This window comes from Bacillus rossius, chromosome 3 (genome assembly GCF_032445375.1).
Source record: "Bacillus rossius redtenbacheri isolate Brsri chromosome 3, Brsri_v3, whole genome shotgun sequence".
Lineage (NCBI taxonomy): Eukaryota > Metazoa > Arthropoda > Insecta > Phasmatodea > Bacillidae > Bacillus > Bacillus rossius.
The window spans coordinates 50,112,913-50,128,511 of NC_086332.1; the positions used below are offsets into that span (position 1 = coordinate 50,112,913).

At 36.0% G+C, this 15,599-nt stretch overlaps 1 protein-coding gene across 4 annotated transcripts in view; it reads right to left on the reverse strand.

Annotated features, from left to right (window-relative positions):
- Positions 1 to 15,325, reverse strand: part of LOC134530665 (cardioactive peptide) — a 92,502-nt gene extending 77,177 nt beyond the window's left edge. For 2 of the 4 annotated variants that reach the window (XM_063365705.1, XM_063365707.1), the window contains exon 1: positions 15,272 to 15,325. The gene's annotated coding sequence lies outside the window, so the exon portion shown is untranslated. The remainder of the gene's footprint in view (positions 1 to 15,271) is intronic. The other 2 variants (XM_063365706.1, XM_063365704.1) reach the window with 1 other exon arrangement.
- Between the last annotated feature and the right edge of the window lie 274 nt (positions 15,326 to 15,599).

Consider the following 15,599-nt stretch of genomic DNA (forward strand, 5'->3'; position numbering starts at 1 on the left):
TTAGTTTGAAAAATTTATACCGAACAGACAAACAAACCGACAGACAGAAAGCGAATTAATTAAACCGGGGTACAAAAAAATAAAGGTAGCTTTTGACATCTGACGGCTTCACTAAGAGGATTAAGGCAGTGTGTCCTACACGGTCATATAGTATGCTCCAAACCCCTTACACTGGCTCTACGCGATGGGGGAATTCGAAGAGAAAAAAGGAGGGGGTTATCGACGTTCCAAATACTTTTTGAAGGCAAGTACCCACATTTATAACTCAGAAGCAAGCCGGACAGTGTTAACTTTATATTTTATTTCTTATATTAAAAAAAATGAATATAGTATAGACAGTTATTTTAATGACATACGTACAACCTGCATCAAAGATTTTTAAAATTTCTTAGTCATAGACAGAATTTTGTTTTAATTAATTAGTTAAAAGTTTGAAACAAGTGACAGTTCAGTTTTTGAAGAATTTTGTTTCAAAGCTTGTTCGTAGTTATAGAACACTTCAAAATTTAGGGGACCCAAACAAAATAAAAAACAATAATACACAAGTTTTTCGACAGTGATAGTCGTTGAAATCGGTACGGTGACCGCAAATATACACGCAAACACATGCACGTGCCAACCCAACACAAGTGTACCAACACTCGCGAGCGAATGTTTTTGTGACCGATTTAAGACGTTATTTTGGCAAATTTGGCGGCGGGTGAAATTTGAAACGAAAGTTTGTAACATAAATAATTTAAAAATTAATATTTTGAAAGTGTATCAGCGTGGTTTTAGTTTTAGCCTTTAACGTTACATTACGACTATGACGGAACACTAGTTATAGCAATAACTGATAAATATTTACATGCGATTTTTCCCCTCCAATATCAACGTTCGTATCATATATACGTGTAAAATCAGGTATCAAGCTAATTATAATATGAGCAGTTCGTAACCTGTAAATTATTAATCGAAAACAGCACAACTAACTTTGATGAAAGCTACACAATATTGCAAATTTCGGCGTTTAATAATCTGTCTACCTAGTTCGCAACAATATACTAACCTTTCTCTGCCTTTATTTTCCATTCAACAATATATATATTAACTTTGTTTATCAACAGGAACGTCTTAAAGCACGTTCCTCTTTCTAAGCAGATATCAGGTACTCTCCCTACCGCAATCAATTAATACGGGCCGATTTGACTGATTATTGGAGGCAATTACTAGGTTACAAGGTTAGTTTATGAAGAACGATTATCAGGTAAATGCTTCCCCTCAAAAAATTAGCCATCAACTGGTAAGAAAAATAATGAGCAATAAAATGTTTTATTTACATTTACCAATAACTGCCATCTAGTGATAAATAGTGACACTGGAAGTAATAGATATCTCTTCTTCAAGGAAAAGAGCGTAGTGTCTATTTCAACATATGACACTATGTCTGTTCATAGTAGTATTAAGGTCAGACCTACAATCGCAAAAAAGCCTACTTAAATGCATACAGCGTTGTATAAATAATAGCATTGTCTAGTTGTAAAAATAAACCCGAATCAATAAAAAAAATTAAAGCTGATTTTTTGCACACAGTTACTTTTGGTTTAAGTAAGAAGAATCAAAGAAAAAAAATGCTTTGTGTTCGTGTCCTTAATGTATATGCCTTCAAAGTTTTTAACGCCTATAAATTCAAATATTTTACTCTTTTTCGTGTTGTGACACTAAAAAAAAGTCATGATTTCGCATTTTTCATAATTGAAAGAGAAGATGTTACGAAACACTTGAGTGTTTTTTCCCTTAAGAAAACTAACTTCCAGAGTTTGCCGGGCAGACACGCACGTGCAGGGTAAGTTGGTTCACTACTGCGTCCCCGCAGCTGAGTGGACGGAGCGCTTCAGCGGCCAGCTGTGGGGCAGCGCCCGCACCTGGTGGACCCAGCCGGGCGAGTACGACTTGGGATGGGGCGAGTTTCAACGACCTGTGTTCGCGCGCGTGTTGTTCTACCGAGCCCAGACCGGCGGCGAGAGAGTTGGAAGCGTTCTCTCGCGAGAAGCTCCGGCTACACAGACGTCCTGGCCACAAAATTCAGACATGGATAAATTATTAAGCGGATCACGAGGTACGATTGCCCAAACCCCCGCATGGTTTCTACTCTGTCCAACTCTTAATCAAGACCATCCTCGTCACCTGCATTTTCCTACACTTAATGCATGCAAATCTGCACTCCGCATGACAGTACCCAACCTATCTCTAGTTGTAGTTTAGAATGAAGAGTGAGGGGATACAGACATTGCATCAATCGCTGCCATGACTGGCCAATTTCCACCTAGCACACGATGCCTGCGACCCTCTCCCTGCATGGTTAAGTCCTGCGTGACTAGGCGTATAGGCTTCGGCCTGAGACGCACCTAGGTCCCTCCCTAACCCGGACCGCTCTTAAATGTACTTAGTTTTATTTAGGTCAGGAAAAAAAAAATAACTTCAGTAGGTAACTGCTACTCTGATGGCGACTGCAACGTCAACCTAAACGACAGTGATATCTTCGCCTTCGACTTGGCTACAACCCAGAAGCGCAATTCAAGGCAGCGAAAGCCTGAGATCTTTATTGGATGTTTTAAACATTTAAAAATGCACAAAACTCATAACAAGTACAATAATTCCATCCAACATTGAGATAACTCAGGCTAAAAATAAACTTTTTTTTTATATTTTGTAATGATATACAGCAAATTTGAGGTTTTCTGACCAACTTTATTTAATTGAGAAAATTGGAAGCCATATTTCGTCCAATTTACCCCTCCAAATCTATTATTATATACAGTTGGATACAAAAATTTGACAGTGTGATAAGGCTTTAAGCCTTTGATTAAATGTTTCAATTTTTCTTTTACGTTTCAAAAGAAGATTAATTTATCTTATTTAAAAGGTGACACAAATCCCAATTGTGAAACTTAAACACCTAAATGTGGTAAAGTTCAAAATATGTTTCTTGAGCATGAATTTATACTTGCGTGATCATTTAATACATCATTTTTAAGAAAATTTATATGATGACAAGGCAAATGTTTATTTTGTTTAAGATAACCTTGAATAACGTTAGTTTTTCAAGCCAAAAATGATCCGAATTCTGTTAAAAATCGGTATCATAATCAACATTGGGATTTGAATATAGTCTAATTTAATGCAAACAGTCCATCAAACAAATTGGTAGCACTGGTGCTACGAAACGGAATTCAACTTAATGATAGACGGGGAAACGCTAATGCAGTGTGGAGTATATTTTCATCCGACTTGGGCATTCCTCTTTTGCCTCCACTCATTAGTTCCGCGTTCCTAACATTTCTACACACGCACTGTAATTTACTGCTTGAAGTAATCACAAAATGTTGACTGCTTTATGATGGCATCATTTTCCGCCACCATCGTCCATTTTTCTCTTCGCGGTGTCTGTGGATTGTCTCAAAGAAGTGTGAAAGATATTTTACGGAATACAAAAAACAGGAAAATGCATATGTATTTTTCCAAAATGCTTTGCAGATTGTTTTTATGGGTGGCTTAAAAGACAAAATTCATTCATACTAAAAAAAAATAGTGTATGTAATATATTTGCAAATACTTAACCAATTATTATTTTTTACCAAGACTTTAACTTAAAGCTTACCAAAGCCTACCTTCCTATAGTATACGCCATTTCCAGGTCATACGTGAGATAAACATGTGAACTATGCCATGCTCACTGCATCTTTGGTACCAAATAATTTTCTTTGATTTACCCCCCCCCCCCCCCCCCCCCAACATTGCAATGATCCTGTTTAGTGTGGTTTAGGTTTAGTTTATGGCGGGTAAACAAATGAAAATTAACAAAAACCGCATTGGATTGTTGAGGTAAATCGTCTTCACACGTATTCTCAACCCTCTTCCAACTCCCGGAACTGACGTTCCACGGTGGCAGCGGAGTGCCCGGGTAGGATTGGGAGGGGGGGGGGGGGGAAAGGTTGTGGAGATAACGGGAAATAGTGGCGTAAAGTACCGCGCATGCTCACATCGGGATTGCCCAAACGTGTCGCAGCGTCCAGCTAGTTATCAACTGTACCTACCCAAGTTGGTTGCAGGGTCCAATCACGAACTTTACCGTCGGCTGGGACTAGCCACTTTCTACTTCATATTTTTTCGTTTTCCTCCTATTCAGAAAAAAAAACTAAATTACATGGGCATAAAACTCTACAATTTATTACCAAAACGTATACAAAAACATTAACTGTTTAACAATATTGCAGAAACACCTAAAAAATGTTCTACCGTTCCTACTCTCTGAAGGAATATTTCACATAATAGCAAATATAGAAATAGGACTGTGATGAAACTAAATTGATTTTAGGTACATTTTAAAGAAATACTATATATTGTATGGTGTGAATTTCGGAATAGTTTTTTATAGTTGTTTGTTTCATGGTCCATAGAACCCCAATAAGTTTATGTATGTATGTATGTATGTGTGTGTGTATATATATATATATATATATATATATATATATATATATATATATATATATAATCACAATTTTGTGGTCACGATAACAGTGGCAATTTTTCACAAATCACTTCCAAACTGATACATAAAATATAGTAGTGGAAAATCTCTGTCGAGTTCGTTAATGGGCAATATCCGAACAAACGGGTAGAAATGGAGCAAAATGATTCTTGACAGTTGAAAGTTCTGTAGAGTATGACCAGGAATTTCCACTAGTAAACATTTTGTACGTAATTTTTTGTGCGCATTTTATTTATTTTAAATAGGTTAACTTTAAACAGTTTATGGGTTGCTTTAAGGCAAATTGAGTAACTGAAAATACATTTGTAAATGTTATCAGAAAAATATAAAATATTAATCAAATATTATTATTATTTTTATTAGTACTCGTTACTTCGGCCCGTCCAAATTATTTAAGAGTAATTCTTGACCGTTGGTACTGTGAGTATAGGTAAATGTTTTCTTACATCATATAGCCCTACCTAAAGCAATAACGAAACTGAAGTAACCAAGAAAAAGAATAATATTTTTCCCGTGTTGAGCTAGGAATGACCTACCTTTTTTTATTGTCGTGTTTGTAATCGTAAGAAGAATAAGATTATTCTTAAGGCCTAAGTATAACAAGAGAGAGGTAAAATCCATACAAGTTTACAAAAAATGTTCCGGATTTAATTTAAATTTCAAAATACGCTTGAACAACGTTCGGTAACCCACAGTACTGTAAGTTCTTGAATGCAGGTTATTAAGTCACATGTTTTGAGCAACTCAAGCTAATGTTGTGTTTCACCCCTCTGATCCCAAACTTTTTCCAATGGCTAAGATATTTTTGAGGTTTTCAAACAGAACGAGGGTACAATTAATTATGCTAATAAGAAAATGTACAACATTTTTAAATCGACTAATCTCCTTTGCAGATAAACAGTCTGTTCTACACACTTTATGAATTCAGTCGTATCAATTCAAACGCGTTGGCTTATGCAAATCAGTCCTCCCCTCAGGGCACACGGAATAACCCAGTTGCAAAAAAAATTCAACGGGAGCACAAAATTTTTTTTTCATTCGCAATACGTTTATAAGAAACCATGGCGACATTCGTGTGTATTGAGAGTATGAGGGAAAGGGGCAGGGGGCTGGGTGGAAACAGGGCTGTCCCACCACGTCGCAGGTTCTTTAGATACGCCCCTACGCCACCCGCTCACAGGGTCGATCATTTTCGAAGCAGGATGCGCTTCTCCATTAAAGTTGGGTTAACAGTTAAAAAAACATGAGCGAGTGCATAGCAGGACATGCTCACGACTGTGCACACGACCTGTGCGCAATCAGTTCACAATTGAAACTTTACTGTTGATTTCAGCCAATGACATTTCACGATGCAACCGACATCTGTTGGCTGTGTTAGTAAGTAACTATATTAACTACTAAATGATTATTCACACAACAACAGATCAACATTTAAATTAATTTGGGTTATGAAAAAAAAGTTTAGTTTCCCATTCTACCCACGAAACATTGTTATTCTTTATTAAAATTTCTTTCTAGTTACATTGTATTAGTAGGAGCAATGATTGATAATTATAAATAGTTTACTAGTCACACCAAAACTGCAGTCTACTCTTCTGTTGCGCCATGCGACCGTAGCAGAAATGAAATATATTTATTTCCCTCCTATGCACAACCCTCTCTCCCATGCACGCGACCGTCCTGCGCGCTATTGTGGTCAGTAGGTTAGAAAACACTACGGTCAAATCTTGTCTAAACGACCTACTGTCACTGTTACAGTTTTTTTCTCTCAATTGTGCTCCCGGCTTTATTGTCGCGAAGTCCCGTGCCACTGTGTTCAACCCCCCCCCCCCCCCCCATAATTCCTTTTCCTATAGGTCACCTGAATCTAGGGAGTGGGGTAGCCTCTGGAATTTATTTTTTTTGAAATCCGCTTGCTGGATTAAAAGGAAATCTAAACATCGACGTGAATAAATTATTCTGAAAAGCGATACATTGATGTTTTAAATTTATTAATTGCACCGCTGTTCTTCCAGAAGTCGACGCGTCGTCGCTTAAAAGCCCACCCCAGCACAGCGCCGTCTAATGGACCACCGGCACCACTACGTCATCATCGCGAATACCACGAACAATCGTACAAACAACTCACGCTACCTCCATGTTTTTTTTTTCCAACTTTTTATTTTCGACCTGCGGGGGGAATGTCCATTAACGCCGCTAAAACTCTGCCGTGAAGCGGTCTTAAGGGGGTAGTGTCCTGAATTATTTTGCTTCCATAATTTCGTGTTTATGCTCAGTATTAAAAAAATGTAATATTACTATTTTTAATTGTTTATAAAGTGTTTCATAAATTAAAGGCATACTTATTTCATAGTTTTTAGAACCTAAAAGGCCAATTTTTATGTCAACCCTAACATGAACTAAGAGCATGTAATCATTACAGTTTTAAATTCATCGTTTCTGAGTAAATAAAAATAGAGATTTTTCAAAACCCTGAAATTCTCTAGTGTATAGGATATTTATGGACAGACCAATATTTTATTTTATTAATTTATGAATGATATACAAAACATTAAGTGATAAATGTCAAAAGGCTACACAAAATCCGTTTACAATACGAATACATGCTTTTAGTTGACGCTAAAGTTAACATAAAATTGCCTTTTCAAGTTTCTTAAATCATTAAATAAATACTTTCAGAATACATAAAACATTTTGTAAACAACTAACGATAGTAATATTATGAATTTATTAAAATCAATGAGCAAAAGCATGAAATTACGAATGCAACATTATTTAAGACAATACTCCCTTAAGAAGCTGGGCTCTATTTACACAGGAACCAGGGTTCGAGTCCTGGTTCGATCATCCTGTGTTGCATTAATTTATTTACCAACATAAAGAAATAGTGAGTCACCGAAATAACATACCTAGATGTAAAAGCTAGGCCGATATTAAAACTATCAGTGGGAAGCTAGCATATATTCTCTAACATAAAAAGTACACATAAAGACATGGTAGGCCTATAAAACAGATTTTTTTGACAAAAAAGTCGGGCAGGCTTTTTGGATCCAGCGAATGAACGAAGCTATCCGGAAATGCAAGGCAAAATACATGTTCAGATTGTCATCTCACTGCTTGAAAGTTGATTTGGAAAACAAGCAGCGATGTGTATTACTCGCACATGGCGACTTCCAGACAGACATGCAACCAGACGCCGAGATGGAAAGGGTGATTGATCTAAGGGGGAGAGAGTGAATGGAGAAGTGGGTCCCCCCCCCCCCCCACTAGGCAGCTATGTTCTCCCCCCCCCTCCCCCGCACGGTGAACCACGGTGGCTTGATCGAGGTTAGATCATTCGCCTCCCACCCAGGGGTGTCCCGGGTTCGACTCCCGGCGGGGAGTTTTGTTTAAGTTCTCCAATTGCACGTCCAATTGCGTGGATCGTCGTGTGTTATTTCCTAACAGCTTACCTCAGTAATCATTGTCACTAACTTATTTCATCCTGTGCTAACCATATTCAGACTCAGTGTCACGAACGACTTTTGTTGTCTCTTCATTGATATGTTGTTCATTTTAATTTCAGTTTTTCTTCTTACCATTGTAAATCATTTTTCATTTCAGTAAGCAGGGTTTTTTGTACTAATTTCCCCTAAGTTTTATAGCTTCCAAATTACGGATATCAGATGATGGTCACCGATTGAACTGCAAACTATAAAATGTATTACAGTATAAGATACCGTAATGTGTTTTCAAACCAAACCAAACCATTCGATCCCGTCTTTATTCGCAGTAATCGCAGTGTCATGTCATTATTCGTGAACAAACATTCGCGTGTTGCTTTGCAAGAGAACAGTTGGGGAAATGTGTACAGCCGGCACTATTTTTGAGAAATCTCCAAATTTGAGACAAGCCTCATGACACATACTTGATAGACGAGCACAAGTAAGGGCATGACAAGGAGGTTGGGAGGTGATTTGGGGGGGGGGGGGGGTATTTCCCTCCTCCCTCCCAGAAATCCTAAATAAAATCAATCATTTACAACCAACAAATGGAAATAATTTTAATTCAAACAGCGGGAAAAGTGGTTCTAGGACCCCTTCCCCCCCAAATGAAATTATGCGTACGCTCTTGAGCACGAGTGATAGAGTGGTCAGGCGCCTGTAGAGCAGTCGTCGACGAAGGGTCGCAGCAGTTCAGGAGGACTTCGCACAAAGAAAGGGTACAGTTGCAAAGCATGACAAAATAAGTCAGAGATAGGCTTGGAACAGTTTAGCAGAACTTTTGATGGGAATAAAAGTTTAACACACGAATTTAAGTATTGAAGTTAGCATAAATATACTCTACAAAAATAATTGAGCTCGGGAAAGGCACCCTTCATTTGGCAGCCGCGCTTGGTCGGTGTGACGGATGGCCAGACCTCGGCGCCGACGGGGCTTTGCGAAAGGCAGTTCTTTGGAGCGGTGCTTTCGGGCCGCGGAACCAACAGGCAGCCCGTCGCAGGCGTAGCAGAGACCGTGCGGACTCCAGGACCGAGTGCCTCTGATGGCATTCCGGAGCCAACTTGTTTTTGTACTCACGTTCCATGCATTCTATCGTTAGTACTGTTAGCAAAGGGCTCTTTCTGAAATATTTTCAACAGGTATTCATTAAGTGTAACATCGTTTGGTGGTGGTAGAACTAAAAATTTCAAGGCAGGTATCGTGTTTTAATTTCAGATATAGCCCTTAAATGATAGTAATGACTATAAAATGGAAACAAATGAACATGGCACATGGGGGAGCCGTAACATCAAACGGCGCCACGCAGCCAGCCTTTTGCAGCAATGGTTAGTTGTATCAAAAATTGTTGCAGATAAACTTTTAGATAATATTTATAAGGTTTACGGATAATTTTAACGGATTTAATATTGTAATTACTAAGGGAGTTATTAATTTTTTGTCCTTCAAACCCTGTTATTTTCCACCCCTTGCATTAATGGCTGGTCGTATAAAAAATAATTTCAAACGAAAGTTGTAGATAATATATTTAGGTTTTACAATTGATAAGAATGGATTTGTTAGTGTACGAAATACGGATTTTATGTTTTGTTTTTTAAATTTTTACCCCTGTTTTCAAGCCTTTGCATCAGTGGTTCGTTTTATCAAAAATTGTTTAAGACCAAAGTTTTAGATACAAATTATAAGAATTATAAACACTTTAAACTATTTCGATTACTAAGAACAGAGTTATTACCTATATTTTTTGTCCTTCAACCCTTTGCGTTTTCTACCCCTTGCAGTTCTGTTTGGTCCTATAAAAATTAATTTAGACTAAAGTTTATGGTAATAGGTACGCCTGCAAGTTATAATACTTTCAAACAAATGTGATATTTTCCATATTATGAGAGTTACAGCGAATTGTCTGGTTTTTCAAAAAAAAACCTTTCCCGTTTCTACCTCTTTGGTCGGATATTGCTTATTAACGAACTCGACCGAGATTTTCCAGTACCTACTAAAGTTTATGTATCAGTTTGGAAGTGATTTGTGAAAAATGACGGCAGTTATCGTGTCCATAAAAATTAGATATATATATAAATATAATTTATATATGTAAACGTTTGAGTTGGCAATGGTTTTGGTATCTATGGACCATGTAAAGAAAAACTATATATAAAATTTCCGGAAGTACAACCATGGTTACGGCTACAATAGGTAGTATTTCTTTGAAATCTACCTACAAATTCAATATGGAAGCTGTAGGGCAGGCTGTAGATCAACGATTTAAATTAACTAAGGAAACTACCCCCTTTCAATCTTCTTGAAGGGGGGTAGGTTCCTTAGTTAATTTTTAAAATAATATTGTATTTTTTCTTATATTTACTTTGAATTAATACCTAATATAAGAATGATATTTATAGACGGTTTTATCTTTTCAACTTATGTTTGTCTCTTAAAATTAATATATTCAAATTTTAATTTACATTTACACCCTGGAATTAACTTTTATCGTAAAATCACTTAATGTAAAAGTTTAGAATTAACCGCTTGGATGTAAGATTTGTAGTAAAACTATTTTTTTGTTAGGATATCGCCCACAGTACTCAATAGGTTTGAAAATTTCTCAAAATTCTAAAATTCATGTTTCCATAAATTTAGGAAAACGTTTTATTGCTCTACGAGTGATGCCCTAAAACTGAAGGGAGAGTTAAACGGTTAATTCAAAGCTGCACACGAACTGATTTCAGGTACTTAGTTCAGGGTAGTATTTGTAAAGTAACGAACCTGCCTGTAGATCTTATTTGAACTTAGCGCAAACAACGGAAAATAGCTTTCATTTAGAAACTAACCTGCACGAATATACGGGCTTCGCCAAGTTGGTCCTAGCAAAGTGAGTTTATGAGAGACGGGAAACGTTAAAGTTAGCGCTTTTGAAGTGAAACTTCTTTGTTAAAGGGGGCTACAATTTTCGAGCGTTACGAAAATTCCTATCGCATTAGTGGTCGAATGGGAAGACGGCAAGGGTTGGGGGAGGGGGGAGAATTGACGCAGCAGTGATGCTATGGAATTCTCGTAACGCTGCTTGTGTTTGTCTACTCCTCAGTAACGGCTAACAATGGACGTTACCATATTTATTTAATTTATTTTAAAGTATCTTCAATTTATTTATTCGTATGGAAAAATTTATTGATTTAAGCAATTAATCTCTAAGTATCATAAATTTGTATGTGAATAGTGTGATTTAAAATGTACAAATGATGTATAGACTTAAGAGGTTAGATTTATAAGCGTAATTTATTTTTGGCATGTTAACATTGTAATTTTAAATGTCAAAAGGACTTATAAACTTGTGAGGTAGACCTTATAAGTGTAATTTAAGTTCGATTAGAGTTTTTTTTCTTCTTTCACTTTATTTAGCTAGAGATCGTGATTTAAAATCATGCCTAAAAATAATAAAAAGGCAGAAGCAAGTAAGCGTTATTATCAAAGGCCACGTGGGAATAAGCCGCTAAAAGAGGCGCTAAAATTTGCCAGTGAACGGACGCGGGAGTACAGGGCGCGTAAAAAATACATTTTTTCATTTGAGATCATACCCGAATCCTTAATATTATCAATTAACTCTTGATAAATAAAAGTACTAACAATTAATCTCTGTCTATACCTAATAAGTAAGAAGTTTCACTTCTGTCATGCGTGGACTCCACACACACTATTTTTTTTAAAGGAAAATGGGGGGGGGGGGGGGGGTAAGATGTTAGAGTGTTTGTAGTTCGTAGGCTGCCCCAAGCTCCAGGTCGGGACTCGAACCGTGGAACGATCCTCCAGCCCTCCACGCCAGCGTGTGAGGCGCTGAAATGACGTAACAAGGACCTCTACAATTCATTTATTTATAACAGATTTGTGTTTCATAAAAATATATATATTTTTAACTCTGTACAAACTAAATTTAAAAAAAATTCTGAAACTTGGTCTCTTTTAAAGCAATGTAATATGTGTGTATATATATATATATATTTACAAATGTATATTATAGTTTCTCAATATCACACTTTGATTTTAGTATGCTTTTGGATGTGCGAATGTAAAAATTACAATGATTCACGCACAAATGACATTTTCCATGGCGTTTTAGTACCTTCCATAATAAAATAACAGATAAAAAATACAAAAATAAAATGTTTTTGTAAGTTTATGGACTTTTTTTTGTTGTTACTTGAGCCAAAGGAAAAACGTTTCTAGTACTTTACGTTTCCTCTGGTTTCACTGATAAAACAATGAGTTTTTTTTTAATTCCAGTGAACCACGATTGGCCACAGTTGAAATTAAATTTGTTGAACCTTTATCTTCTATGTCATTCTTTACCTGAAGAGTTCCATACAGATGAGAACACACACAGATGTGGATTATGTGTCCGTATCTAAGTGGAGATTGTTTTAAAAAATAAACTTTAAATGTTTATTTAACATTAAAACGTCTTCTTTATGAGCCTCCCGGCATGAACCAGTGGCGCAAGAGTTCCTCCGATGAAATATTTATGTAATTAGCAGAATAAATTCTTTAACTATTATTTTATTTCAGACAATTACTGTCAAATTTTCCACGAAACATTAATGGTAAAACATTCATTCCACGTAATGAGGAGCATTTCTTCCAGAAAAGTAGGATAACACTTTTAAATAAATTAAAAGAAAATACTATTTTTTGCTTACATATTATCCACAAAACAGCTGGATGATAAAGTAAAAAAATCTCCGTTGATGTTATAACATTAATTATAATTTATTATTATTATTAATAGGGCTGAACACATAAGAATCTTACTGGGAACAAAACGATTGATTATGGTTACGAGAATTATTTGCGTAAAGGAATTGCTGGAGATTAATTCAAAACTTCTTCCTGCTTAAGATTAATATCAACGAATAGCTTTGTAATTATTGAAAAGTGAATGTATTTTGGTGTTTTAATATAAGCCTAAATAAGATAGTACAATGTTGTAATAGGTATGTCTTATACTGATAGCATGGGAAATTTTTTTCAATTTTAAAATTGCTGTAGTTTTCAGTAAACCATCTTCTAATCAGACCACACGTTTACTTTTTGTAATTTGAATAAGTTAAAACTATAGTTTTCACCTAAAGTTACTTTTCCAGCAGTTGTAAAACTTACTGCATCAGTTAAAGTTCTATGACACGTACAATACGTAATTGAAGTTGTGTACTTGTAAGTAAAAGAAATTTTTTTTTGTAAAAAAACAGTTAGTTAATCATGTCAATGTGACTGTTGAATTACATTTGGAAGTTAAAAAATAATCACTTTTGGCACAGCCTACAGGCGTAAGTAGATTTCGAAGTACCTATTTTTTCTGACAATGTTTTAGAAACTTCTATGAACTCCTGAAACATTTTAAGAACATATTATCTTTGAAAGATTTGTGCAATGGGAGTGCATGACTTAATGTAAGCTTTTGGACATACGCCATTGCTTAGCAATGGCATATGTCCAAAAGATTACATCAAGTCATTTTAAGAACATAATATACGTAACAACCTATACGTTCGCCAATATTTAAAAAAAAGATCGATTTAACGTTTTCTCATATTCCATGCTGCGAAAATATTTTGAATATTTTTAACTCAATGCATCCAGAATTGAATGTCTTAACGAATTTCATATTATGCCTACTAAGGTAGTTATGATATTAGTTTTGACCTCCAAACACTTATAACTTCCGACGAATTTGATACTAATGAAGTGTTAATTTTTTAAACCCTGTTTTACGGTAGTAGTTCATTTAATCAAAAAAAAGTTTCAGCCAAAATGTTTTAAGATAAAGTTTAGGAGTTTTACAATAAATTATAATAGATTTGATAATACATTTATTAAAAAAGTAATGACTTTTTTTGTCTTTCTATCCTTATTTCCACCCATTGCAGTAATGATTTGTTATATAACATTTATTTATACAAACGTTTTCAACAATATTTTAAAAAGTTAAACAAAAACTAATTATAATTCAATAGAGTACATGGTAGGAGTGTTTTTTTTTATTTTCTTATTTTAACCCAGGTTTTTGCAACCGCTTGCAGTAAAGGTTTTTATTATGAAAAATTGTTTCAGACAAAAGTTTTAGATAAAAATTATAAGATTTACAAACAATTTTAATGGATTTGATAGTGTTCCTACTAATGGAGTTATGATTTTTTTTTAAATTTTACCCCTCTTTTTTAACATCTTGCAGAAATAATTCGTCTAATCAAAAATTGTTCGGACAAAAGTTGTAGATAAAAATTATAAGATAACACACACTCTGTACGAATTTGATGTGCCTGCGAAGGGGGTTATGAATTTTTATCCTCCAACCCTTGTTTTTTCAGCTCCTTGCACTTATGGTTGGTCGTATCAAAAAACGTATTCAGACAAAATATTTTGTTATTACTCCTATGATTTATAATATGTTCAAATGGATGTGATATTTCCCACATTATGGGAGTTACAGCAACTTTTCTGTTTTTAAAAAAACCTTCTCCATTTCTACCCCTTTGATCGGATATTTCCCATTAACTAACCCAACCGAGATTTTCTACTACTAGATTTTATTTATCAGTTTGGAAGTGGTTTGTGAAATATTTCGGCAGTTATCGTGTGCACAAAATTGTGATATATATAATTTATATGCGTAAACGTTTGAGTTGGCGATGGTTTCGGTATCTATAGACCGTGAAACGAAGAACAATATGAAAATTTTCCGGAAGTCGCACCATGGTAACGGCTACAATATGTAGTGTATCTTTGAAATGTTCATAAAACTTTAAAGAATTGTTATAGTGCATTGCATAGCGATAAATTTATTAATTTCAGACTAGAAGAAATGAAGAAATTGACAATCGTATTAAATATTTTATCTCAACAATTTTTTGTGTTTTTAAAATAAAAACTGGACAGATTATTTTCAGTGCTACTGTACTAAAGAGATTCTCATCTAGCACTCACCGAAAAAAAAAAAAAAAGCAATTTTCGAGGAAGTCGTGTAAATAATAGTTCGAAATAATTTTTTTTGTTTGTAAAATGTATAGTATTGCTTATTTACCGTTGATCAGTTGTAACGAATACTAAAAAAAAAGGAATATTTCCAAAATCATATCTCCACAAAAGACTTAATGTGGCATGTGAAGCATCACAGGTTAGGTGTATTTGAAACTAGCTCCGGCGGCGCGCGTGGCCGCGTGGCCGGCGCGCCGTGCGCGAGGGGAGACGCAGTGCGCATGCGCGCGGTACTCACCCTTGGAGAGAGCGTCGCTGCGTGTCGACGAGGGGGGTTGTCGCGGGACTGACTGGCCGCGAGACGCCGGCCGCGCGTCGCTTTATACCGCCGGCGCGTCGGCCCGCGCCAACCCCCTCCCCCCCTCCGCCGGCCAATCCCCCAAGCGTCGCAAAGGGTGGTTGCTGCCCACGCGTGACTGCGTCTCTCCCCTCTCCCTTCTTCCCCTCTCCGTCACCCTCCTGGCGGTGCGTCTTACGTGGACCTACAGCCACGATTCCTTATATGAAAAGTATTCAATTGTTTTGAAATTATACTTAACTCTACATATTATAATAAAAAATTGGAA